We start from the raw sequence: 27,521 nt of genomic DNA on the forward strand, positions 1-27,521 counted from the left end.
GGAAGGCTCGCTCCAGTATGTTATAGAACTCTATGGTCGGTATTCATAGTCCGTTCTTATATTTAAGATTGTCTTAAGCACGGACTTATATTCGCTCTCTTCGTCACACATAGATTGTGTCTGACAAAGAGAGCGAATATAAGTTCGTGCTTAAGACGATCTTGAATATAAGAACGGACTATGAATACCGCCCAATGGTCTTCTCTCAGATAAAACTATTTCCAATAATACCAATATAATAATAGTAATATAATAGTAATATAATCAATTACTACCAACATTTCAAATTTAAATTTTAACTATTGCGAAGTTTGCTGTTCCGCCATCTTAATGCTTCGTTGTAGCTTGTAAAGATCATTCTTCAAGTCTGATGCCAAAGGTAATTACTGTACTTATCACGGTTATCACGAAATCGTTGACGGGAGGGTTGTACGAGAATATCATGGGTGAAATTATGGCAAGTGGCTCTCATAACGTGTCGGATGTTCATAGTAATGCGTTAAATCGCATGCAATCGTTATTACGGCTATCTCGGCATCGGCGATTTGTTTCTATGCTTATTTATAATTATCGTTTAAAATTATTTTCGCAATATTTCTTGTTCAAAATACATAAAAAATGCATTGTTTGCATGATAATTGTCAGGTATGTATGTGTCTTCATTTTATAATTACCATTTAAACTCTTTGTCATAATTCACTATTTTGGTTATGAATTATTTGGAGTTGTGTCCAATAATTACTATCAATTTTTAAATGTTATTTCTACACCATCGTGAAATTTGTCGTTTTTTTTTATGCTTTCTAAATTGTAATTTTATTTTTCGATAAATTTCGAATTGAAAATTATGATATGCATTGCGGTATTCAAACTGCTCCGCAATGAATTTGCACGCAAAAAGTTATGAGCGAGTGTTCTTCATAAAATATTGAATATTAAATATTTGTAATAATGCGTTAAGTATCTTATGTCTAATTATGTCTTTAATTGTTCTCTTCACATATTGCAATATTTTTCAAAGTGCATAAAAATGTAGAAAATACATAATAATTACTGTAGGTGACATATTTTTAATTTTTATTATAAATAATTGCGCATTATATTTTGCTGTTTTGTTTATTTCTCATATTTACTTTAATATTCTTTGAATGTAAATTTTACATGCAAAAAATTATCGCGAATATTTCACATAAAGTGCCTAATATCTATTGTAATATTTTTATATTATTATTACAGTAACACAATGGTTTCTTCCGTTGCTGCTTTGGAGAATCGATGGAAATCGTCGAGAGCTCGTCGATTCGTCTTTGCATCGAGATTATCTTTTTATTGATGTGCAGCAAAAATGCGCGATTGATCATCATCATTGATTATAATCATCATCAGGTATGTAAAAGTATGTAAATTTTTTTTTATAACATTAACTGCATCATAATTTTTCTTGCATTTTTAATATTAAAATTAGTATTTTGGTTGAACAAATTTGAATAAAAAGGATCAATTATTATGATATTACTGACGATTGGCTCTTTATTAAAAGTTTTCTATCATCATATTTATTTAATCTATTTAGAAAACTATCTTTTGAGTTATAAATTTATAACATTAATTCATCAATGCTTGAGAACGATCGTGAACGCGTATTAAATTAATCTCAATATGCAGATTGCAAATTATATTAAAATATGCATTTTTTATTTTACGCTGGTTATTCTCTGGTCAGTAAAATTATCTAAATTTTAGAACATGACTAAAAAGTCATATTCATTTCTCGCGACTGATGAACGATACTATTTTAATACATAATTTTGCTATTACTGCAATTTATGAATATACAAAGTACTCCAGACCAACCGTATTCGTTTATTAATTTTTATTATTAATTATTTTATGTACGTCTATTACATAATATTTTATGTGCAATAATTTGCAAATAATAAATAATAAATAAATTATTTCTTATCCTAAAGTTGTTCGATCGGTCTCCGATGCTTTTTTTGAGCCTCCTCCTTCTCTCAGTTCTTTAAGGCACTCACACGCGTTCGCGACGCGAATACAAAAATCGTGCAATATTTTAAATGGTATTACGTGTATTATATCATATTAGAACAAAAGTAAAATTCGGATTAATAATAAAGATGCAATAAACATATCAAGAACAAAGTTACACAGAATTTGTCTCCAAATGACCTCAAGACTTTGCTATTAACGTATGATATAGTTGGTTTGGAAAACTCTGTATATTGATAATAATTTCCCGATAAAAAATGGTATAATTGGTCAGATATAAATATATATAAATAGTTATGAAAAGATCTAATAACATACGTAATTTTATGATTATATAAAATATTACATGTTATCAGATCTTTTCATAACTAATTATATATATTTACATCTGGTCATATTATACCATTTTTTCTCGGGTTAATTATGTTATATAATATAATATAATTTTAATTCTTGAACGTATACAGATATTATGAATAAATTTGGTTGGATAGGCTGGAAAAGATTAAAATAAAATCGTTGCAAAAATCAAATAAATATTCAATAACTACGAACGCGCTTGTCTATTAAGTAAATTGATCATAATAAATGTATGAAATATTTGCTGTTTGTATAATTTATGTTTATAAAATATGCATTTTATATTTTTTAAAGTTAAATATTACAGAAATTGGTGCAAAAAATAATATTAAATTTTTTAGCATTTATGTATTACAAATTAATTTATTTTTACAATTCACCAATTTTAGTCTTTCTAAACTTATTAACCCATGTTTATTAATACAAATTTTTATTTGCATTTAATACGCGCATTGCATTATTTGAGATCAAATTTTGATATTATATTATAAAATTATATTATAAAGTTTTTTTAAAAATATTATTTTATATTTTAATATAATATATAAAAAAATTATATAAAATCATTAATAATATTAGCAGAAAGTTAAGCACTAAAATCTTATAGAATCAGCGAATATATAGTATTATATATTTACGAAACATAGTATATTTACGTAATGAGTTATGTAGTCGCGTAATGGGATCCGCAGCTTCTTACTACCAAATGCAAACGCAAAGCACTACGCTCGTTGTGTAAATAAGCTATGCTTACTGACGAGATTGCCGGCCAGGGTGTATCACCAATCATTTGCCTAGGCTAATCAACGTACGCTGCTCTTGTGATGTGGCTTAAATTAGAGGACGGCTCGCTTGGATCGCCGTAACTTCGGGTTGCATTTGAATTGTGTATGAATAAGCTTGGATTAATGGTTAACCCGACACGTGTAGGTGGCACGTTTATTCCAGCATGACCTGTGATAAACTTTGTGCGTAATACACGGCCGTTCTCGAGGCATCTCGCGTACATAATCGTCTAATGGGGAAGGCCTAATTACAATTAATGTCTACGTTAATCCCTCGATAAATGCTGCTTACGAACGCGCTCTACTTCTGTCTTAATGCGCGAGATCAAGTGCGAAATATAATAATAAATTCGCGCTTAATCTTTTGTTATCGTAAGCTGTTATCATAAGTTATCGAAAAACATGTTGAAAATCGAGCGCTAGTAAATCCGCAAGATAATACTGTCGAATCGCATTATGCCCATGACGTACGCGGCTACCCTTTATTTACGGAACTATCGTACGAGCTTCCACGGTAATATTTACTCTTCCCTCGGAAGGAAAGAGGATTTCAACCGCGGACGACGCTGCCGCTGTTATTCTCGAGAGTCGTCGTAGTGTTGTTGTTCGCTCCTTCATCCCTCTCTTATCCGTTGTATTTGGCTGGGGGGGGGGGGGGTAACTTCAATCCTCTGGTGGATGAAGCAGTATGTGAGGGGCCCTTTCTCAGAGTGTGAAACAGAACACGGTAAATTTAAACTTACGCACCCCAAGCAACAAGGATTTCATTAAAATGGCAGATATCAAATAATAAAGTAATATCGGATATATATTTTTTTTCTACCAAAATTTACGACTCGTTGTTATTAAAATATTTATACGACATTCCAAGTACATTCCGCGCGTAGATTACGATAAGAGACATGAGTTTTTATATACGCGTACAGGTGGATACTTGGCGAGTGGCTCTTCGAAACTTTACAATCGTCGGTATACATACAATACGTAAAGTACTCGTAATCTAAAAGGAACCGCATCGCTCTCTGAGGACAGATAAACCGCGCCTTTCGACCTTCCCAGGATCTACACGTTGCCTTTAACTCTGTATTACCACCGAGTGTATGGTCGGGATATGAAAGTTTCATAACCGAGGGCGCCATGCACTACGCCTCCGTGCAGCGCGTTGCCGCACTGGTGCTTCTGTCCGTTTTTAATAAAATATTTTTATTTGTCATAAAAATAGACGACCTCGGACGTCAGGTCGCTAATACCGTCGCGGAAAATCTGAAGTCGAGCGGTAAAATGCGCTCGCGCACTTGCGTCAGAGAAAGCTACTTTTTTGCGAGCACAATTTGTCAATTATAAACAGAGGTTCTTCTTTGCGATAAAACGCACGGTTGTATAAAACAAAATCGTGTGGTCGGTATCCGCGGATATTCTTGCGATCGAGTAAAGCTTCGAGAAATAAATGATTAATTGCGCACAAATCGGCTCAAGATGTACCAGAGACAACGCTCAGATCTCTTAATCCTCTTTCGATTTTATAAAAAAATCAACGGTAGACTGCGTGTAAAGTCGCGACGTTGACGTCACGATGTTTCGGAAAAGGGTCTGAAGAGGGCGGAGGCACCAGCGGGAATCTAATCACATTTACGCGTTCCGCGTTGCCGCGCCGTGCCAACGACCGGCGCACAGTGTCATCAGGATGATATCTCTTCGTCGTCGGCATCATGTTGCGGTACGAAGACAGGTGGAGTTTACCCGCGGGCCGAACTAATAATGGAAAAGCCCGTCCGAGTTAGTAAGATCATTAAACTGCTGGCGCCCCGCGATACTACACCCGGGCGAAACTGAAGCCTAACTTAACGCGAACTCGTTCAACTACGGTTAACCTTTCATGACACTTTGACCCCGAATCGCGGACGCGCGTTTACTCGGTAACAACGCGCTCGAATCCATTGCCTTCCGCAACGCGAGAGTTGGAATGATCAAACTGCGGACTGTAATGCTTCTCGCCGCAAGCTTCCGCAGCTGCTTGCATCGCATCCTTTTTTTTTTTGACGTTTTTCTTCGTCCAATCCACGTACAACAGCTGTGTATCATCGGCTCGGGTGTTCGGCCGCGGGAAATCGGAAAAGTGCAATTAAAGGTTGTTGCCACGGGTCACGAAATGGATAGGGGTTTAATCGCAGTTGTGATCCGCGCCAGTAATTAAAGTTCATTGACAGACGAACAGCCAGCGGTCCGCTTTTATCCTGATTTTCGATCCAAAACTCATGTACTCTGCGCTGTATCGCGGTTTTTCCGACAGTATTCGAAGAAAATTACACTGATGATATTTCAGCGACGCATCGTAACTCTTGTATATTGCGCGCTTCTGCTTGTTTTTGTTAGCTTTGCTTGTGCAAAGCCTTCAAGGAACTGACGAAAGTTATTTTCAGTATACTAACAACATAAGGAACGACGCGTTTACCTTACACACGCAGCGTTATTAAAACTTGCTAACGCGGCGTATTAATAATAACCACAGCTGCGTTCGAGCCGCGCTGACTCAGGTTTCTCCGACAGCGAAGACTGGTTTTGTTTTAGAATATCGGGTACTTAGCCGTCATGGTGTGTATGAGATCGTTTTACAAACTCTCTAGTATTACATAATAATATCGATTCGGAGGTACTATCTCGTTCGCAGGAAATTTTCCGTTTTCAGTACGTACGAAAATTGTATATCAGTTACGTCCCATGTCTACCTTTTACCGCATATTATCACTGAATCGTACGTAGCGAAGTTTAAATTATATCATACAGCAATGATTGTGTTTTTACTTTTCAATATTAATCTTTTTTCTGCATAGTGCACTCATTTCTTAATATTAACAGCTTTATACTTATGAGTTATCGCAAAACTAAAAATGTCTTATCGACAGTGTGAAATTTGTGGTCGGTGAATAGATATGAACGTAAACGCGTCAAACAACTGGTGTAGACTAACAATGTCGGAATGTAGGACAATTACGCGAACACGAGTAGTTCGTATGTTGAGATACATTGTGCGCCCTTTATGTGTATCCGTTGTCAATATACACGGCGCAAATATGCAAACAAGGTAGTTAGCATGCTTTTTGTCAAGTGTACTCTCATAGCTTTTCAATAATAATATGTGAAAAGTAAGACAAATTAGAGAATCGAATTTTTTTTGCGCGACGCGTTTGAAACTTCTTATTCTCACTATTTTTCTCCATTATTTTACCGTTTGCCGCACCGTGTTGAAAGTATTGTTAACTTTTTTTTTTTTTTGGAATAGTCCCGTTCCTGTTGAATGTTGCTCGAACAAGTGTACGAAACGCGACAGTCGGAATGTAGATTTTTTCCGTGTCTGTGAGACGAATGGAATTGAGGGTAGCGCGCACGCAGGAGTGATATATCGGACACATCAGGGGGAGAAGGGGAGGAAAGGAAAGGGCAGCGTGCAGCTTTGAATGTGCGCTGTAGATAGGTGCAATCGTGTGCAGGTAGGACACACGCAATGCAGTTTTGTGGAAATTGGGTCAGCGAGTTTTCGGGTGGGAGAGAGACGGAGAGCAGAGTGTGGCGAAATGAAAGGGGAGATGTAGAAAGACAGAGAGAGACGAAGAACACGTCGGGGGCAACGGGAGAAATTATCGCAGGAGCGAGACGGGAGAGTGGAGGAAGGTTTCGAGAGAAAGAGCGAGCGCGAGGGAACGGACGCATGGTCCGGGTTGTCGGACCAGGGGAGGTTGTCGTCGTTGCCGTTGGTGGGGATGACCGCGAGATATCGTGGATCAAACCGCACGAGGAGGAGAATGCCGACGGTAGATCGAGAAATAGAGAGAGAGAGAGAGGGAGAAGGCAGAGCGGGGGAGTTTAAATATATGTAAATTAAACGTCCCTCGACTTTATTTAGCGCGAGAGTTTAAAGGCGCGCGAGGAGGTAACTCGTACCGGAGTTCTCTGTCGAATACTCTCTCACGAATACCGCGCGATGTGGGGGTTACATTCACCGCGCCGGGGTTGCACATGCCGCCGTATTCGGCTCTTGTTTTCCGAGAGCTGCGAATATAAATACAGAGAAGCTTTCGTTTCCCGATGCTCTTTGTATATGAAATTAGGCAACTTGCTGCCGCTTTGCGCCGTTTCGGACTATGCTCGACTGGAGTTAAGTAGCTTCAAATGGTAATGAATTTCACAAAATGCCGCGCGATATTGTCCACGTGCGCTTATTATTTTATATCGCGGAATTAAACGTTCTTTCGAACTTGCTTATAAGCAGATATATTTTAAATTAAAAATTTGAAGATTACAGCCTTTGCGCACTACAAAGGGATGAAATCTTCTGCGATTGACATTGGTTTATAATTAGTATTTTTTGTTTACCTGATCATTTTTGAACTTGAGAAAATGATGAACCGCGTCATCGCGTCTACCGGATCCGGCTTGCTCCGAAGTACAATGTTCTCCGGTTCTAGTTCTTCGCCTCATTAGCAACAACGACAGGACAGTCGCGATGTTCTGTAATTAACGTTTCGAAGCACCGAATAGCGAGCGCGCACGTAAAGACCGGTTCGACGTGGATAGAACCGGTCGGTCTTCCTTTGACTCGCGAAACCAGACCGGAAGCGAGCGGCCGCGTCGCCGGCTTCCGGCGCAAAACCGCGCTACCAGCACGTCATTTCGTCTCGCACAATGTAAACGGCGGCACGGGCGGCGGTTACATTCGTGGCGCCGTTTCCACATCTATCACGATAGTATTGTAATGGCACGATGAATGAGCCCGCCCGCTCGTCCGCGCAACGAGCATGGCAACGATTTCGTGCGAAGCGAACAAACTTCCAAAGCGCTGAAATTGCGACGTATTGTGCCGACGCGGAAAATTGCGGATTTTATCATTTGCTCGTAACTGTCTCGCGATCGTAATGAGACACGAGCGTTTACAAACGCATGCATGTAGGCTATTGTGTTTATCTAAAGCTTCTCTGATATTCTATCGAACACTATTGTTGCAACAAAACTAAAGCATTATTATTCGATAATTTCACAATTTTAGTAGAATCGTGTTATTATTATGAACAAGTTTGCTACTTACTCTAACGAGTTACGCGCTTTATGTAATTACAAATTTGATAAGAATATACGCCGGCATTACACGCTATTATACGCGGTAGTGCTTTGCTAACTGTACGCCGCGCATTAAATATGAACTTGCATTCGTTTGCATGCAGCATGATATTACATCTAATATCTATTTAATTAATTTTAAAGAAATAGAATTTTATTTATTGTTAAAGATAATAACATTATTATTACGTTGTTATAATAGAACTTTGTTTTGGGAACAATTGAGATGTAAATGTATTTATGCTTTATAGATTAACTCTAAACTTTTGTGCAGACAAGTGCTAGCAAATTGTTATATTTGTTTCGTCGTAATATAATAAAATGCATCGCAAATGCTATAAAGCGATTTATGTGTTGCGATTTTTGTATTCGAACACGCGAGCGAGCAATGCGTGTGTCGCGACGTATTTGATTGTCTCAAAGGGCCAATGAGAAGAGGAGAAAGCTCAGAAAAGGCATTGAGTGCTGGAGAGAATAACTTTAAGATAAATAATTAATCATTTATTTGTTATTTGGACGCTGCATTAATTGTTTATCCTCTGTTGGCATTTTGCATAATATAACACGCATAAAATATTTGAAATATGTTAAACACATTAGTATGTTATATTAAATATTTATCAGTGATATTTAAAATATTTATTATTATTTCAAATAATTAAATTTTGTAATAATTAGTTTATTAAATATTTACTTAAAATAAAAAGTTTAATGTGCGATATAATTTTCTTTTAAATACTAATTAACACTGTTGTAATTTGAATGTTTTTTTGTATTTTGCAGATCAACTTTGCAACGGATTTTACAGAGCAATAGAACAACAATTCTGCTGTTCATCATGCCGGTGAGTCAGTCTAATTTGTTTTTATAAGAATATTATTAAGGTGATGGATCTAAAAATAATGTAAATTATATACTCTAAAGATTAACACATTGCAGATCATATAATATATGCTTTTTTCATAATTGCTTTTATAAAAGTTTTATTCCCGCATATTTTCAAAATTGTAAGATTAAAAAAGGCATGTTATTTACTTTTATTTTATTTTAAATTATGCATGTATTAATTTCTAGAAGTGCAAATTATTTTGTTTATTATTTCAATAAATTTATTTTTATCTATTTTTGCTCGTAAAACACTTTCCTAATAAACACTGCGATTTACAAATCTGGTTCACAATGTGTTAAAAAATGAGGATTGGAGAGTATGAAGAGAGAGAGAGAGAGAGAGAGAGAAAGTCCTTTTACTTTTGTCTCTTGTATATATGAATATAATGAAGTATTATAAATTTTAATAGATAATAAAGTAGGGCATACAAGTATAATTGTATACAAAAGTATTATAAATAAATATAAAAAGAACATTATTTCATAGATCCATTATCTTAAAATGGATGAGGTAGGACTTAGATTAATTGTTTGATATTTAACTCTGGAATATATGTACACACATTGCACACATGCAAATATTATAAAATAATTGGGCATCAAGAATGTACGCAAGAATAATAGTGCAAGTATGAATATCATTTTTTATTTTAGCGTAAAAAAATTTTTTTTTTAAATAAAATAAAGTTTAATAAGTTTGCAATAAGATTTGCATTTCTATATCTTTCTAGAGTTAAATATTATACAAATTGGCGCAGAAAAGCAGTATTAAAAAAATTTTTTTAAATACATGTGTATATATGATCAATATAAGTGAAAAATAGATATATTTTAAATAGTATATTTAAATAATTTATTTAATAAAGTTGCGTATTACTGGTTAACGATTGCTGAATGTATTTATTTTTGCTATGCGTCAATTTTATTTTAATCTTTCCTAGCCATTCGTGATCCCATGGCTTAATTGATCCCATGGTCGAAATTCGAAATCCGTGGTCCCATCGATGATGGTCGAGCACGGATCTCGAAACAATGTTGATAACGATCGACCACAGAATAATGGTCGACTATCAACGCGAATTTCGGACGCAAATAGCGTGGAACTAAATCGAGTTCTGCGCTAAGCGTCCCATGAAAACGCCGAGACGATCGCAGCGGATTTTTTTCCGAATTTCTCTCTAATTTCTCTCTACGGATGCTCTCTATAAATTGCTATGTAAACAAGTGCTCAAACTTTTCTAACTTATGCGATAAATCTCGCAACAATTTGATATATAATTTTGCGCTCTTAAGCAAAGCATCATTATTAATGCTCATCAATAATACTCGTCATTAACACAATTACGAAGCTAGGTTTTTTTGTTTTTTAAAATTATTTATTATAGCAAGAATCTTTATTTTGAACAAAAGTGTAAAATATAAATTTTTGATAGTACAGAAAAATAATATTATGATAGAAATAAGATCGCGCATGTAAAACATATATTTCCGCGAAATTTGAGAGTTTTAATAATAAATTTCCTTTTACATTTTTACTCTTTTAATTTTTTAAAGCTTAAATTTTTCTTAGGCTTAGTTTTCATAGCCGATAACTCTGATGATGTGGCATACTTTTTTATTCATCAGCCATCGCGCACGTTTGGCTTGTTTTTTGCACATACATGAAATCTTTTTTTTTAATGTAGTATGTCTAAACATTGAGCAATAATGTGCACAATTGTAATGAACAATTTATGCTTTGTTTATAAATTATATCTAAACATAGAGGTTCTTGCAACAATAGACATTTAGAACTCATGCATATTATATGCGTTGCTTATTCGACAAAGTTTGGAGACGCTACACATTTTACTGTCCCCGTAAGACCACCTTGTCCCAAGCTCCGCTAATACTGTCGAGTCGGCCCTGGTTTACCCCCTTGCGACTCCTTGCCTTCTCAACACTCGGAACTTTGCGAAAGCCGGGGAGTCACGGAGTTACGTATGCGCCGGTCGCGCATTACAAGCTCGCAGCCGCTTCGTTCCGTAGGTTTCCTTCAATAATGGAACGGGCCAAATGGTCTAATTTACTCGACGTCTAGTCGAGCAGCGTGAATATGCATATGCGATCGTCGACGATGAAGGCGACGACAACGATGAGCTCGTTGCATCGCGTCAACGAGGATAGGCGCGTTCAGTACTGCGAGAGTTATGCATACTGCACGCCGCTGCGCGAGGCGCAAACGGACACGTGCTGACAGGTATGCGCCCACGTGTCCGCTCTCTCGCGCTCCGCCATATCCCGGGTACATCTCTTCATACCTTATTAGGCGTCGCTCAGGCTCGGTCTGTAGTCCGTAGTGTTCGAGCACTCTCCGAATTGGGTCACTCGATGCGATACGTTGCGCGCTGCGACATGCTGTGCAAGCATCTTAAAGCTTAACCAAATATACAGCCATTTTTCCTTTAATCTTCTTCGACTTTTAATTTTACAATTCATTTTTTTCCTGCTGCCAACTATTCTTCGCGATATAGTAAATTGCACAGAAAATTATATTATGATCGAATACGATAGCACTAATGAGCCGGGAATTAATAGAGAAAATAATCGGTTAATGTGGCATGTTCTTTTCGCAAGCGGCGATGAGTGAAAAGTAATTGTAAATGTTATTTTTCGTAAGTGGAATACGCCGTGGTACGATCCTTCCAAACGTAAAGCGAGAGTCAATATTAATTGACGTGAAATTAGCTGTCTTTGCGCCGTTATATCCGTAGTGTGCGATCACTTTCCGAATGGGGTCACTCGACGAACATAATGCAATTTTCATCGCAAGGCTCGCGTGCCGCGCGCAGACGGCTTAACGACGAAACGAAGCGGTAAATGTCCTTTTTTCGCTCACGGCGGGAAATGTTCCGCGACGAGAAAAAGTTGCCCTGCAAAAATAGGCATTAGCTAAGGTACGTTAATTTTTGCATTGAAAGGGTAGGAACGAACGCACCACCGTCGTCGAGAGACATCGGCTTTCGAACCGTTTTCTCCGCCGTTAAGTACTTTATATTTCACCGATGAAAAACTCGTTTGCGCAACGCGGTTTCATGCGAAGCAAACCACCACCGCTCATTATGCGCAAGCAATTTGACGCAGAAATAAATAAAACATTAAGCGCAGCCACTCGCCGCAGGGAAGGAAGATTTTCATGCCGAGCCACGCCGCACACACAATACGGGTGGAGTTATTAATTTAATCCCTTGCTCCGTGGTATGTGTTGCGTTACGTTACGTTACACGGTATTACTTCCATTCAAATTATAATTTGCGTTAGCGACGCGCCGACGTCTAGCGTTATCAATTTATTCAGCGCGCACCGCGCCACGGATAAAATTCTTAGTAAATGTTCGGAAATCACCCTTATCGATAAGCTCGGACAAAATCTCCGATAACCTTACGATCGATAATTCGCTGATGCAGTGGAAAATTTAATTTGCGTGTAATTGAATATCACCGGGTGTCTCGAATCCGTCGTTTCGTTGTACGGAAATCCACGTCAGCAGCCGAGACGCTAGCGATGGATCCTCGACAGAGGATTCAACTAAGGGATAAGGAGGAAGGAAGCGCCCGGTTAAATGGGATTTAAGAGCCTCGAGGAAAAAGTAACGAACGCGTCGCTCGGGCGCATCGAACTTTATTACTAGCCGGCAATACGTGTTATCGGGGATTCGCTTATCCGGGTTTGAGCGCGGGAGTCGATTAATTTCGCGGGGGCGGCGGTGTCGGCGATGGCGCCATCGGAAAATTTCCTAATTAGCCTTCATTATACCGCGGGAGTATGGGAGGTCGCAGATTGGCTTCTTCGTTAGCATAGTCGCGTCAAAATAAATATAAGATCTCGGGAAGGGTTACGGTAATATCGAAGTATCGTAGTCCTCTCGCTGCTCCCGTCTCGCCTCCTGGCCCTTCGCATTCTCGGTTCGGTTTCATCGTCCGGTAAAAAGGGGAGAGGGGGAGAGAGGGTCGAGGGGGCCGAGGTACAAAATAAATAGCCGTCACGAGCGATCGATGTTTGGATATTAGGAAATTCGTCGATCCAGTTCGCGCTGGCGGCGTCTCCACCCGGAAGCTATTAAACGAATCTCGATCGCAGCTAGCTGTAGCAACCCGATATCTGGCTTATCGCGATGACGATAATTCGGTCTGGCTCACATCACCGCACTGATTGCATTGTGCATTCTTCGGTGTATCAGGTACGCCGCAACGAAGAAGGAAAAACGTTGAGGGGGGAAGCGAGGCGGGATAAACGACGATCGATGAGTTGTATTAAGGGTGGATGCTTTTTTTTCCCCTATATCGAACCTTTTTCTAATTTTGTGGAATATTGCCCGGCCCGATTATATCGGCAGTTGTTATTTATAGAGCGGAGGAGCTCGCGAGATATATCAGTGACTTCTCGTCTCGGACAATGTAATGTATTACATCGCTCGACACCTGACATTAATCTTGCCATGGATATTGATAACTTTCATTTGCGATTTTCACGCGGAATCTCTAAACTTTGATCTTCTTCTCGCCGCGAGAGGAATGCGCGAGGATGAGTTTTACAATTATCGCTCATCACGCAACTGTGGCAGTCATTTGGATTTCTAAAATTTGAACTAAATTGCTTTCCCTTTCTACGCAATGAAAACTGTCGACACGAATCGTGAATTTGCATCTCTCGGAAAGTAAAATTTTCGCGCGAGCTCCAGCGAAGACCGAGCGAAATCAGTTCCGAGCTTTTACTTTCTGTTCGTTCGAGGACACGCGCGGTTATAAACTGGCAACTGAATTAAGCACGGCTGTTGCGATAGTACGGGTGCGTATCGGTTAGTGCGAGTTTGCATGTCTGGAGCATCGCCGACTGCAACAGCCGACGCCACCACAGAATTTCAGTCCCGCGGGCTAGCGCTAAACAAGTTTCTAACATACATACATGCATAACTGCGCCAGTCGTGATCGGTTATTCAATCAAGTTCTCTGTCCGCGGATATATAGAGCTTGACAAAATTCGCCAAGGGAGTACGACGCAAGCTGGCGTTTAAAATGCAATTAAAGACAGAAAGTAGCCTCTTTTATGATATTTTAAATACGGAATTTTTCCGGATAAAAAATAATTCTCATTCTTATTCCGATTTTTATGAAAGCTCTTAATATAATTACGGTTTTTTTTTTAATTTTCTGGATTCTACCTAACGCGGAAAATTGAAAGAATCACGTTCCGTAGCGTTAACAATTTTCTATCGCAAAGATAAAACTATTGCTACTTGGTTCTGGCACACATTTTTAACGCATATTCAGAAAATAGATGTCCTATAATGTTCTCCATCAAAAAGACGTTAATCTCCGAGTTGCCTAAGCGGCTTAGGCGATGTAAATAACTTAAACCACTTAAGATAACCGTGATCCTCTTATCGCGGGCAATTTTCATATTTCCTTTATTATCTCTCGCGAGTGTTGTAGCCCATCGCGGCAACCTGCCGTAGCAAATCACGGCGTCACACGTGCGTACTATCCGCGATAAGGCGGCATAAACGGTGATAACCGTTACCACCGAGAGGTCCGATGGAAACGTGATCGCTCTTCCGCGAGTATTCGTAGCACGTCTGTACTCTTACAACGCTTTTTCCGCCGTTTACAAGAGCGTCGGTTAGCGTCGAAGTTTCTTTAGCTTTAACATGGCATAGTCGACGAAATTGCGGTCTGGTATCGGCGATCACCCGTCTTTTGCATGGACCGTGTGGCTTGTATTAGCTCTCCCGGCGACCGAAACCGTTTAACCGGTAATCCGGCATGGAAGCAAATAAGTTAAAGTTCGCAAACTTGCCCTGTCGTGTAAACTTAAAGTACTTGGCCGAAACGTTTAGGGGAGACACGCGCCCGCGCGCCCGCGCGCCGTCGTCGACGACGACGACGACGTTATACGGTGGGAAAGTTTCCGAAGACGCCATCCTCGTATCTGGCTCTGGGCGTTTTCGACGATGTACTTCGTTCGCTTTCTACGTAGGTGGATAATCCTTACCTCGGTTAAATTATCACTAGTCAGGACGCCGTTTAAACGCGTACACTCGTGATTTTGGCTCGTAGTCGCGCGAATTCGAAGCTTATGCGGATTAAGCGTTGCGCGCGGCTATTGTTTTGCGAATGAAGTTCGATAATGGTTCACTGAAATGGTCGTTATTCGTTGCTAATAACTGCCGTACTCTTTCTCCTCGAAATATAAATTTTATCTCCGAAAACACATTGAGTAAAAAGCCTTAATCTATCTTTGTATAAAACAAAGATTGCGTACTATTTTCGCATTTTTTTATTCCATCTCTCGAGAGACAATTTTTAATAATAAAATAGTTAAAAATTAGAATATATTTACAATATACATATTTACAATATAACGAAAAGAAGTGGAATAATACGTTCTATATTGCGGGCTTTTAAAAGTGTGCGTCATCGCGCCGTTAAAGTCTAATATGCGAGATCTCGCAGCCATATATCGTCGTGTCATTAAATATTCCGCCGGGGACGTACGCGGTATTCCAGATGATCTCGTAATTTTCCCGGACAATGTTCCGTTTGCGCTTCCCGGTTATCGCCGTGAGGGAATCGAATTTGTTGTGGCAAATGGATATTTATGTGACGTACATCTACAAGAGCATGACGCGGACAGGTTCACGAGGGCGTTTACGCGCCGTGAATGTCAGCGTGGAAAGAAACGGGAGTGATCTTTTGCGCGATTTTTTAGATAGATTGAGTATAAAGTACATCATCCATCGCGTTGAGACATAAAGTGGTAATGCATGCAATGCGTAACGCCAGTTTCTCGACTGATTGCTCTTTCTTCGTAGAATGGATACGCCAGTGAATGATTCAATACAGTCGTTTACTGCATCCACCCTATCAATTTTTATCTCATGGACTGAATCTAAATGCATAAATTTCATTACTTGCCGTACTTCCGACGTCGGCAATATTAGAAAAATGCTATTATACTCTATCTTCAAAAATCGATTTCTTTAAAGTGGATGTGGAAATAGACGCTCCTGCCTTTAATCGTATTCATTAATCGTTACTTCCGTGGCTGGAAGTGCCAGAGTATTTGGGCACATTGGATATTATTCTTTTACAGCGTTCCTTAATTTACTCGGGATTGTTCGCGACAGTTATCCGCCGCAATTTCCGAGAAGCCTGCTTTTTCGGCGCGCGCGTTAGCAATTTTAATACCAACAGTATTCTTAAACCGTTGAAATTTACATAATTTCTGCAAATTCAGACTTTAATATTAAAGATACATAAAAGTGATTTTCATGCTTTTTTTTTTCATGATATATGCAATTTGTGTAACATAGATCTTTTTATATTAATAATATTAATAATTGAAATAGCCGAAATTATGTCGGCGTCGATCGTGCTTTGGACCCTCGCTCGGCGCGCTCTCGCTTCTCGGATTTAATCTGCGAAATGTGATAAGTATAAAAATAAGCAACTGACTCGGTGCAACGCGCTCGGCACAGATCTTCTTACATGCGGCCGTTTGCCAGTGTTCGAAATTCAATTTCTTGCTAGCGGAAGCCCCGAGAAACAATGCGTCCTCGTTCTGCCGTTCCGATTCTGGAGTCCCTTCTTAATCTTTTAGTTCTCAGCCGTAAAGTGTCCGGCTGTAACAAGTTACGGTGCTGGAAATGGAGCGGCTGTGCGCGCGATGTAATAAGAACAGGACGCCGTCCCTTCGTCTCGCGACTTTCGTATTGGTTGCAACTTCGCGGAACGATACTTTTCGCAGTTCTTGCCAGTTCGAGCTGACATATAGATGTCAAAAGATTGGTTTCGATCGGTAAAAACCCGCGATACCGTTCCTCACGCGATATACATCTTCGCATGTAACTTTTCGCGCGGTTGTATGAAATCGACTAATTTATCTAATTAACGCGGATTTGAGAACGCCCGATGTTTCGGATAAATCAGTCGTGTTACCGTCCAACATTGAGGGAAGATTCACCGGGCGCTACAACGTGACAATGCAAATTCGATTTCTGATGTCGCAGGAGCGAGGCATCTAGTAGAAACTCAAACACGTTGTTTTCCGACATTTCGGCAAACTCAACCAGTCCAGATCTTTGCTCTCAGTCTTCCGGACGGTATCGCGGAACGTGAAATCCGATTCCCCGCAGCCGCGACGACCGTGTTCTCATCCGTGTAGCGCGGCGCATACAAGAGAGATTGCCGGTGGCGGAAGCGAGAGACTCGCTCGATCTCGAGGGAGTCCGGGCGCGCGCGAAGGAGAGACGAGGCAGGTTGTAAAGCGAGGCAAGGAACCGGCAGGCTGGGCCCCAGCCGCTGGGGACCGGCGCGGCGGTTTCTCCTTGCCTCGCTTCTCTCGCTTGCTCGCCACTCGCCGATGTTGGACGCCGGCTGTACTTGCGGTATCCGAGTACCTACTCGAGCCTCAGCTCTCCCGCTCCTTTAGCCTTGGACGGGAAGCATTGACCTCGGCGTTCCACTCTGAGGGCACAACCGGTCACGTGGACCACGGTCTACTACAAAATACATACTCGTTTATTCTCCCTCCCGCTTCATCCCGAGATCGGTCTCTCTCCTCGTTCCTTCAACCATTTTTCTCTTTCTCTTCCTCTTTCTTCCTCCATCGCGATTCCTCTCGAACGTAGGTACACGCGAAATGTATACGTCGCGCGCGTGCGATATAAACGTACTCGCTCGTATATAATTTTGCACGAACTTGAAAACGCTTCTTTTATTATGCACTTTGTTTTCCTGTCTGCATCTACGTCTGCGGTCGCCTTATATTATACACCACGGAAAATATCGATCAATAATAGGATTCGCGTTCTGACAGAGTAAATAACAGATGAAATACTCATGTATTTACATAATTACAATTTTCAGAAATGGATATTTACGAGGTGCGAAAATATATTAAAATGTATTAAATTCAGTACAAATTTTATCCGTGTTTTTTCTGTCAAAATATCTTCAGTTTAATGCAACGACAGTTTTTGCAATGTTGCTGAAATTGATGTAAGCACATGCTCTATTTTTGCTCCAATTATCGCCAATTCGTTTCGTTGCTTCTTCGATGACTTGTCTCCGTCATGGAGCAATCGAGGAATGAACCGTTCTCTTGGAACAGTCTGACTGCCGGAAGAGAAAAGAGACTGAAATACCGATATTATTCATAGTACAAACAGTGCAGTATGAAATGTTCACGAGGCGTGCAATTTTATGATAACTTCAAAGCTCCGTGTCAATTGAAGTTTAACTAACTCACATGAAAAACTCAAAGCTTTAATTACTGGATTCATTGGAAACAATGAATATTATTTTACGGTCTGCATTGGAGTTTTGCAGCTTTCACGTATGTTACGTGCCTAATTGGCTCAGCTTACATCGCAAGCTGAAGGGAGCCACGTTTATTTTTATCAACGCTTTTCTATTCTTTATATTGTTGCCTCATATTAATTGAATTAAGCAATATTGCGATCGTTTTGTTGAAAATGATTAGAAAACTAAATAATATTTGTAAGTATTGTACGAAAGAATGGAAAAACACACATATGAGAGACGCAAAGGTAAAATTCATGCAATGTACAATGTGCAATGCAAACGACAGTTTTCAAAGCAATAGTTTAATAAATTCATCGTCGCTCCGTTTACTTTTTACGGCAAACTAGGCGATTGGGTACATGGAACACCGGGCCCGAGCGCCGTCGGTGGCGCGGCGAAAAAGCAATATTGATCTTATGCTAATTTTGCTACTGAGTTATGAAGGGTTCGTGCCGAATAGGATAATTTATTCTCCTGTTAATGTCAACTCGTACACACTCCCGCGCTTGCCGGGCGTGCGCACCGGGTGCCCGTACTCCCAGGAAAATCAGATCCGCGCCCGTAAACGGGCTGGAATTTCATCGCGGCGGATTCTGGTACGTCACGGTGACGTAAGACCGCGACGGCGGAACGGAGAGACTTTTCGCGTTGACGTGTCCTGTCGCAAAGGACATTCGCTCATTTCCTAGGTCGCAGCCATACCGGAACTTTTGAACTCATACATTTATAATGGCAACTCCATTTTCGTTCTCGGCCAGCGCGGATGCGCCATTTGTTACGCCGTCACGACACGCGAGCGAACGGCCCCCATCTGATATTTACATTCCGGATTGTCAAAACTTGGTGGAAACCTGGCGCGTATAATTTGACTTGATATGTCTGTATGAGGTGATCGTATTTTGGAGTTCAAAATATAGCGTATGATTTATAATCGAAAAAAAGAGGGACTTGTGTGTTTGCTGATTTTTCGTAAAATTTGTAATCATTATCCTTCTTTTATCTAATTTTCTTCCATTATCTAATTCTATTGTAATCATAATTCTTGTGTAAATTATAAGTGATAAGTTTTCTGATATAACTTACTTCATACCTAATGTGATCTATTAAACTTTATACCTAATATGATCTATTAAACTTAGACTTTTGTTAGTCTACATAATTGTTATCAAAACTCGTTCAATCATCAAACTAATAGCGATGAAACGTCACGGGCAATTTTGCTGATTAGTTTCCGAAACTCTTTCGAGTTCGTAATGCAGCGTTGTCTATCGCAAAGACAAAAAGAAACATTAGTGGTACGGGTCGTCACAATGGTCGTCTTACCAACCCCATCGATCATTCGCCTGTCTTCGCTGTCCACCGTATTGCTTCCATTGCAGAGAGATGGTCCACGCAGGACCTAAGACACAATCCGAAGTTCCACTCGGTCGGTTGTGTATACGTGGCCGTCGAGCGGCATTCGAGCGACTGTTGATTCGTATTTATGGCCTCCTAATTTCGCCCGATCTGATGGTTCGCGCCTTCGCGAGTCCAGCCGCATGGAATCGCATTATCGAACTGTCTGCGGGCGGCATAAAAAAAAAAATGTTGCGATGTTTTCGCAGTAATATTGGGTCTGTCGGTGTCTCAGTGACATGCCGCAACGTTATATCGATGTATGTAGGTGGATAGGAAACCGCGACATTAGTTTCGGCGCTCGTGGTTCTCAGGAATGCAGCAAATTTGTAAAATTATTGGATAGTTAGAGAAGGGCTTTGTTGGTGTACTAACGACGTTACAATGTTTCATCATAGGCATTCGAGGTACATGTAGCATTTTGGCGGTATTCAACGCGCATAGAAATGGCCTCGAGCATCGATTATACTTTGCTGCCGCAAAAATACGATTTTTGATCTAATATATTAATAAATAAATATTACCGCATCGCGTATTTATATAGATAATTTATAACAACACAATCGTATCGCTTTAAAAGAATTGCGTTATTTTAATTGCACACGAGAATTTCAACAGTCGATCGTTTTCTCAATATTAACCCGGAAATTATCTATGGCCGGATCTGCACTTTGAAACGGGCGGAAAGTCGAATGACAGTGCACAGCAACTGGGAGAAGCTAATCACGCGTTTTGCCGCGTTGCTTAGGAAAGGCCAGCATAGTTCAAGGCAGTCAGCGTTTGCATGGCTGTGATTAGGGCTCGCTACGCGTTTACGGACGGGAGATTTGAGGTTACGAGGATTTGTAGTACAAATACGACATGTGGACCGACCGACCGACCGGGCTGTACGACCGTACAACGACGTATAACGACCGCTATAGCGTATACGATACGTCGACGGGCGTTGGGCGTGCGCGCGTAACAAGGCTATGGAACTCCTCGTTACAACTGCACAACTACTAAACTGCATTACTGCAACCGGGAATCTCGACGTAACTTCGGCGCATTGCCCGGCCAGCCGGGGCTATTTCCCGCGGGGGTTTCCACGGTTCTGTCGTCCTGCCGGACACAGGCGCGTTCGGTGTTTCCGATTCTCAAAGCGTAACGTCGTCGTCGCGATCGACTACGGCTTTCCGGTATCGGTCTTGATTCTGCCGATGCTATTGGATTACGTGTCGGGAAAGGAAGCCCGGTGCGCGGACTATTGATCATCCTTGCGTACGTCGACGCAAGATGTTAGACGATGTATAGATTGTTGTTTTAACACTCGCGCGCGTTCTCATAGAAGCTCCGCGAGAGAAACTTTCGGCACTGGTTAAGGAAGATTAATGGCCAGACCGCGTTTATTTATCCCGCTCCCCCGCCGAAGATCGCGTGTCGGATGATTGAACATTTCGAAGAGCGATCGGATTAATTGACTATCGATCCACCGTTAATGCTTTGGTAGAAATTAGTGGTCACGGGTATTTTTTTTTTTATCTCTCTTCGAAAAAGCTGTTGCTTAATACTGTGGTGCTCCAGGTGCGCTCGGACGATGCAAACGAGGTGTGATTTCGCCTCCACTGATTTAATCCCTCGCGGCGATACTTCCGGTTGAGCCGCGTAACTTTCTCTCTCGCGAAGCATTTTTAGAGAGAGAGAGATTCAGCTGCGTTACAACATCGCCGGCTTTCTATTACGGAGCTGTTTTCGGATTATACGGTAGACGCCGAGGTTTGAGTACCGCTCGTTTGTTTATTCTTGAAAGGCAAACGACGCTTCCCAAAAGTACCAAGTACACGCGGTCGCTCTCAATATTCCTATAAGTAACGGGAGAGTACGTTGTTGTACAAGCGAACTTGCTTGGTTTCTATCCCGGTTACTTGTTACGGCGAAATAAAACGCGGATAGGACGTAAGCCGCTTCCTCGGGGGAGATCGCGATAAATTATGTAAATTCCGACTGGATATTTACGTACTTTCTGGCACGCTTTTAATGCGCCTTTTCCAAAGTTTCAGACCGTGTAAAACGTTAAACGTTCCTCTTAAATCTGCGACGATGAAAAAAAAAGGGTGGAAGGAAGCTCGGAAGATAGAGAGGAGTCGGTACCTAAAATTTCCATTAACGCTCGACTGCACGACGACTGTAAATTATGACTGTAATGTGTAAGAGGAAAGGCGGTAACAAATGGTAAAATTATCCGGAAAATTAAGTTTTATAAAAGAGTCGGCTGTGCGCGCGTACGAAACGGGCTCTCGAATCGTGCCTGGATCGTAAACATGACCTGGAACCATTAGACCTGCCGTGCATCCCTCGTGAATTCAACTAGTGTGAAATATTCCCCACTTCATTTAAGTCCATTATCTATTTATGCGCTCTCCACTTTGCCTATCACTTCGAGCTTGCTTCTATCCGGGTCGGCAAAGGCGAAGGTGTATAGCGCTTTCATCAGAAGCCGAGTAGATATATTTAACAACTAATATTCACTGTTTAACTCGACAGAGAGAATGTCCGAGCTCCTGAATATGGAATAAAATAAATACACAGGAAAGCCGCTTATAGCGTTATAAAGTTATCGCCATATCGAACGGAGTCGTTGAATAAACCGTGTGTCGTGACATAAATCTATGCATGCTATCGCAGCTAATTACATTATACGATGTCAGGATTTTCATCTAGTTACGCGCGAGTGACGCCGCTAACCTTATCTCGTCGCCGATCTTCTCCGCATCGTAAACCCAATCCGTAACCATTAGATTAGAGCGAGATTCATGAAATTTCGAGCTGACTTTGACGTCGTCGCGCGCAGCGATGTATCTAAACTTCCACGACTGGATACGTCCTTGCTTATCCTAATACACCGTTGACACAGGCGGACGTGTAAGGTCTCTCGCAGACATTGCGTTTGCATTGTACGGAGCGCTTTGTAACAGTATCTAGATTCTCCTACGCGATATCGCTAATCGAAAATACTACTCAGATATGGAACAAACGGAGAAAGATGCGCCAGCATTTCTCGACTGCGCGCAATACAGTTGTACGCAACCGAGACACGTGTACAATACGCATTTATCGAAGCGCCGTACGATATCTGGAAAGTCGTTATTGTAACGAGAGGGATGTGCTATAAAAGCTTATCGAGACTTTCACGACATAACTTATTGTTAGTGTAGTGTATTTATTTGCAAATTCGAAAACAACTCAAAAAGTTTTAAAATACACGTCGAATATCTTCTTAAAGAAAAAGACATAAAGTATTTTTGAAACTAGTTGAGTTAAATTTCTTCTACACGCTTATAGTTTTTTTAAAAGAAATAATTGGATATTGATATTTCTAAAAATTCTTCTGAATTTAACCACAAATATATCTATTGTGGATTAATTAATTAAAAAGTTTAGTAAAATTGGCCAAGAAAATTCATTCTACATTTATGATGGTGTATAAATCGTATGAATGCCGTTATAGAACGTCTGTGCTCAATAGATTTAATGGAACAGATTCACTTGCGAGAGATATTACACGGGCCGCGGTCCGGCGGATTTGCCTCTAAATCAAATCCCCTTTTGACGATGTTGGCGAAACGCTTCGTTAATTAGTATGTATTCTCTCAGGCCTTTCGTTGGTCTTGTTGAATTTTACCGTGAATGATTCGTGAGCGCGTGAACGAAAGCCGGCGGGCGCGGACGCGATGCAGCGTCGGTTGCATACCTCGGTGCCTCGAAGCAGAAAAGCTTGGGCAATGGAATCGCTAATCCAACGATAAACACATCCGGGCCGCCCGGAGTTCCGGTTGTTTGCGTAACAACAATAAACCCGCGAACGTTGCGTATCTGGCTGCGAAGATACGCGGGTTCGCGTGCATCATTATTTGTTCAAGCGGCGCAACAAATTTTTTTCGAGAGCCAGACGCGTCGTATAAAACTTGGCGATTTTAAATGAACGAGCGCGGTCGATTCGATAGCTTATCTTGCATAAAATGCAGGATGCGATACGATTCGAAGTTTGGTCCGTGAAATGCTGCTCGCATTTCAATCGCTCTCGCGATTTCGATTTATTTCTGCACAAACAGGATTTAAAAAAATAGATTAATTGCAGATAGATTTGCAATTTTGTGAATCATCACTTTGTTATCAGAATCAGCATTACCGTGACATTCGTTTGTAAAGCGAACGGTATTAATCACGATTGTACAAAAAACGCACGCTGCAAATGATTTTGATAGAACAGTTTATTCATCACGTCGCCATTAGCATAAGATTCATACGCGTTTGATAGCAATCTTAGCGTTTCGCGCATCGGCTGAGTGGATGATTTGAGCCGAGTGTCTATTAGTCACGGCAACTATTCGAGGGATTCCTAATCCAGTTTCCAGTTTGTCTTCAATCGAAGTCACGACCCGCGGTCGCGAAGGACGGGCGCATAGGTAAGCGATGAGTTGCAGTTGCGGCAAACTTCGAAATGCCATCTGTCCCGCGAAGCGTCGCGCTCCGACATTGCAACACTTGCGAATTTCTGCGCCGCAGTTGAACGATTATCAAGGGATGAGAGTGGAATCATTTTCTCGCCCACGCGCGAGCGTAGCACGTCGAAATCTGAACTCGCCGAAATTATTCCTGGTTTCAATCCCAGCTTACGACCAATGAGGTTTCGATGAGGGAGCCGCACCTTTTCCTGACTGCGCGTACGCTGAACAGATTGAACACAATAAGCGTGGCTCCGCTGTAACAACCGAGATTGCAATTATGGAGTTTCCACCGTTCTCTATCGGTTTTTTCATCTTGCGAATTACGACGCGAAGTATCTGGGGAAACGAAGCGAGATTAATCGCGTTGAAAAGTTGCGTTGCTCTCCCGAGACAATGACGAATCGTACCATTTTGCGATAATTTATTTACAGCTCTTTTTTTCTCTCGAGTCGCATAAAATTAATTCAAAGACGGCGCGTAATTAGAGCGCGCTTAGCCCGGGTTGGATTAGATGACGAAGGTACGAAAAGCTACCCGCGGGACGGACAAAACTAAAGTGAAATGGTAAATATATAGTGGTATGTTGCAGAGCAGGTACGTTTAGTAATTAGAAGCACAGGGCTGAGCGAACAAAGAACATACTGCGCGCCGAAGACGAACCTCAATCAACGTAACTTTGCGTTGTTCGTTACGCCCGGTAAAATGCCATTATAAACGGGACAATGCGCTATCGTTGTGTGCCGCACACGCGGCAGAAGTTTGCGATTTCATTTTGCAAACGTTCTGTTACACCGGCGCGTTCCGCGCCTGCTAACTCGCGCGAGTATCTTTAAAGTTGCAACTAAGTTTTCGATTTCGAGTTACCGCACACAAGTATGCTATTCATGGGTTATTACGCGCGTATTGTGTCGCTTGTCTAAGTAGTTCGCACAATTAATGATCCGCGATATGAATGTCGCCGACAATATTTTAAAAATTGTGCGCGTTGTTACTGACTCTTGGATTATTTAATATTTATTACTTCATTAACTACTCCATTGTCGTTTCGTTAACACTTTCTTTTAGAACTTTTTAATTATATGTACGTTAAAACTTTGTTATTACTTTTACATCTTTTTTTTATATTCTCTAATGAAACCGGAGGAAGCTGGTATATATATTTTATCAGTCTGCTAAAGTATCGACGATCGTAACGAAGCCGGAGTCTACGTGCGCCGCATCGCAAACATTATCGACGCGGTCTGATGCGAAGATATCAAGCATAATTTGTTCGTTTTTCATTAGGATCGGCATCCGGCGCGTTGATTATGCGTAAATAAATAAAATGATCGCGTGGAATCGCGGCTGGAAACAATGACAGGGCGCGGGCGTCGATATACGAGACCGAACGGCGTACATATAAATTTCTGACGGTACACCGGACATTTTCGGGATATATAATTGCGAAAGCCAGCCGTAATTACCGGCCGTGGGACATTTTTCAGTCACGCCTTCGGCTCTCCGGGCCGCGATCGAGCCGGAAATCGAATGAATCGCCTGCACCACCGTCACCGCCACCGCTATCACCTCGCTTTCCCCTGCCCGCAGAACCACCCATCCTCCCCGATGCATAACGATAGTCAATTCAATTTGAATCGCGGCCAAGCTCGACAGGACAGTTAATTACGCACGAATGACAGCCCGCCTCGCGTGAATTTGCAGCGTCGATTCGTTCGAGCGGATCGCCATAGATTGGCTCTGTATTCTTCCTCGTTCCTTTTCCTCCCGATAGCGCGTGCATTATCGGCAGACTCGGACGATCAGAATCTGCGAGGGTTTCAAATTTATGCGCGCGATCATCATGGGATCTCGTTGCTTCTTCTCGTTCATTTCCTCTTTCGTGGTTTGTTCTATCGAACGCGGCTCGAAGCTGACGCTCTTAGCGCCAGCTTCGCCAGCGACGCTGGCACTAATAAAGGCCAAAACGGACACCGCAATCTCTGGCCTTTGCGGTCTTTCACTCTTCTCCCGCTTGCTTTCTCTTTCTCCTCCCGCATTTGCCGTACTCCATCTCTCAATCCCCGTCCTTCTATTCGTCGCCCGCTCGTACACTCGCGATGCTGCACGGTCGGTTCTCTCAGTTGTTAGATGGTGAATGAAACGAAGGCGTGGCGCGCATGTTGATTCACAGTTGGACTGCGAGATAGAATTGCGAGACGTCTCCCCTCGACAGCGGACGACAATTCGCTTGATCATTTATTTATCCTCCTTTTTATCGTTTCGTTTACCCTCGTTAAGAATCGCCGCACGGAATTTTATGTATTGTACACGTTGCGATGTTGCAAAAGTTTCTTCAATTTTCGAACGCGAAAGAACTATGTTTTGGAAACTCGATCAGCGCGAGTAGATCAATAGTTAATGATTCTATATAGTCCTCGACATAGCACGGTTCATGTGGTATTACGCGAGAACGGCGCACGCATTATCATGATAATTTTGACAGAGTGGACACTCGGTGGCACTCTTCAATATTACATTGATTACGATACCTGCATTATCGCGACCGAAGTTATTTGCCGACGCGCTCTCCGTGATCGAATGAGCGCGTGCACTTAATGTTATATGCGCACGCTAATAGAAACTAAATTGCGGGCATTGACGCGAACCGTAACAGCGACCAGCGAGTGACCGCAAATCTTTTCGTTGTGCGCGATCGATCGATTGTTGCACACCAGAACTGTTCAGACATGATTACATTTCGTCCAAATGGATGAAGCGGATTTGACAGAGATTATACACGGCAGGTGCTCGAATATCGACGTTTCTATCATGATAACAAGGAGGGCTCATTCAGATATTGGAGATTATTGCACCGGTCTTTGATAGTCGTTTGAATTTGTAATCGGCCCGAGCCCGCTTGATATCCCGCGAGCTCATTTCAGGCGCCCCTGATCAACGCACCCGCGTACCCGATTAAAGCAACTTTAAGCGAAAAGAAACGGGATTAGCCTTTGGAAAACGATTATTGACATAGCGCAGGAAAAAGATTAAAGACAAAGATTAATCCTTTTTAAACCCGCGCTGCTCGCCGGAAGTCATTTTCAATTCTCTTCGGGGGAAGAGATCACAGAGCTCCGGACAGCCTGTTATTCTTTTTTTCG

General features: G+C 41.3%; 1 protein-coding gene across 1 annotated transcript in view; it reads left to right on the top strand.

The window, feature by feature from the left end:
• The first annotated feature begins 363 nt into the window (after nt 1-363).
• Nucleotides 364-27,521, top strand: part of LOC105672102 (protein turtle) — a 242,604-nt gene continuing 215,446 nt past the window's right edge. The window contains exons 1-3 of the mRNA XM_067354582.1: nt 364-379; nt 1,237-1,386; nt 9,051-9,111. The gene's annotated coding sequence lies outside the window, so the exon portion shown is untranslated. The remainder of the gene's footprint in view (nt 380-1,236; nt 1,387-9,050; nt 9,112-27,521) is intronic.

This window comes from Linepithema humile, chromosome 4, assembly GCF_040581485.1.
Source record: "Linepithema humile isolate Giens D197 chromosome 4, Lhum_UNIL_v1.0, whole genome shotgun sequence".
In the NCBI taxonomy this organism is placed as follows: Eukaryota; Metazoa; Arthropoda; class Insecta; order Hymenoptera; family Formicidae; genus Linepithema; species Linepithema humile.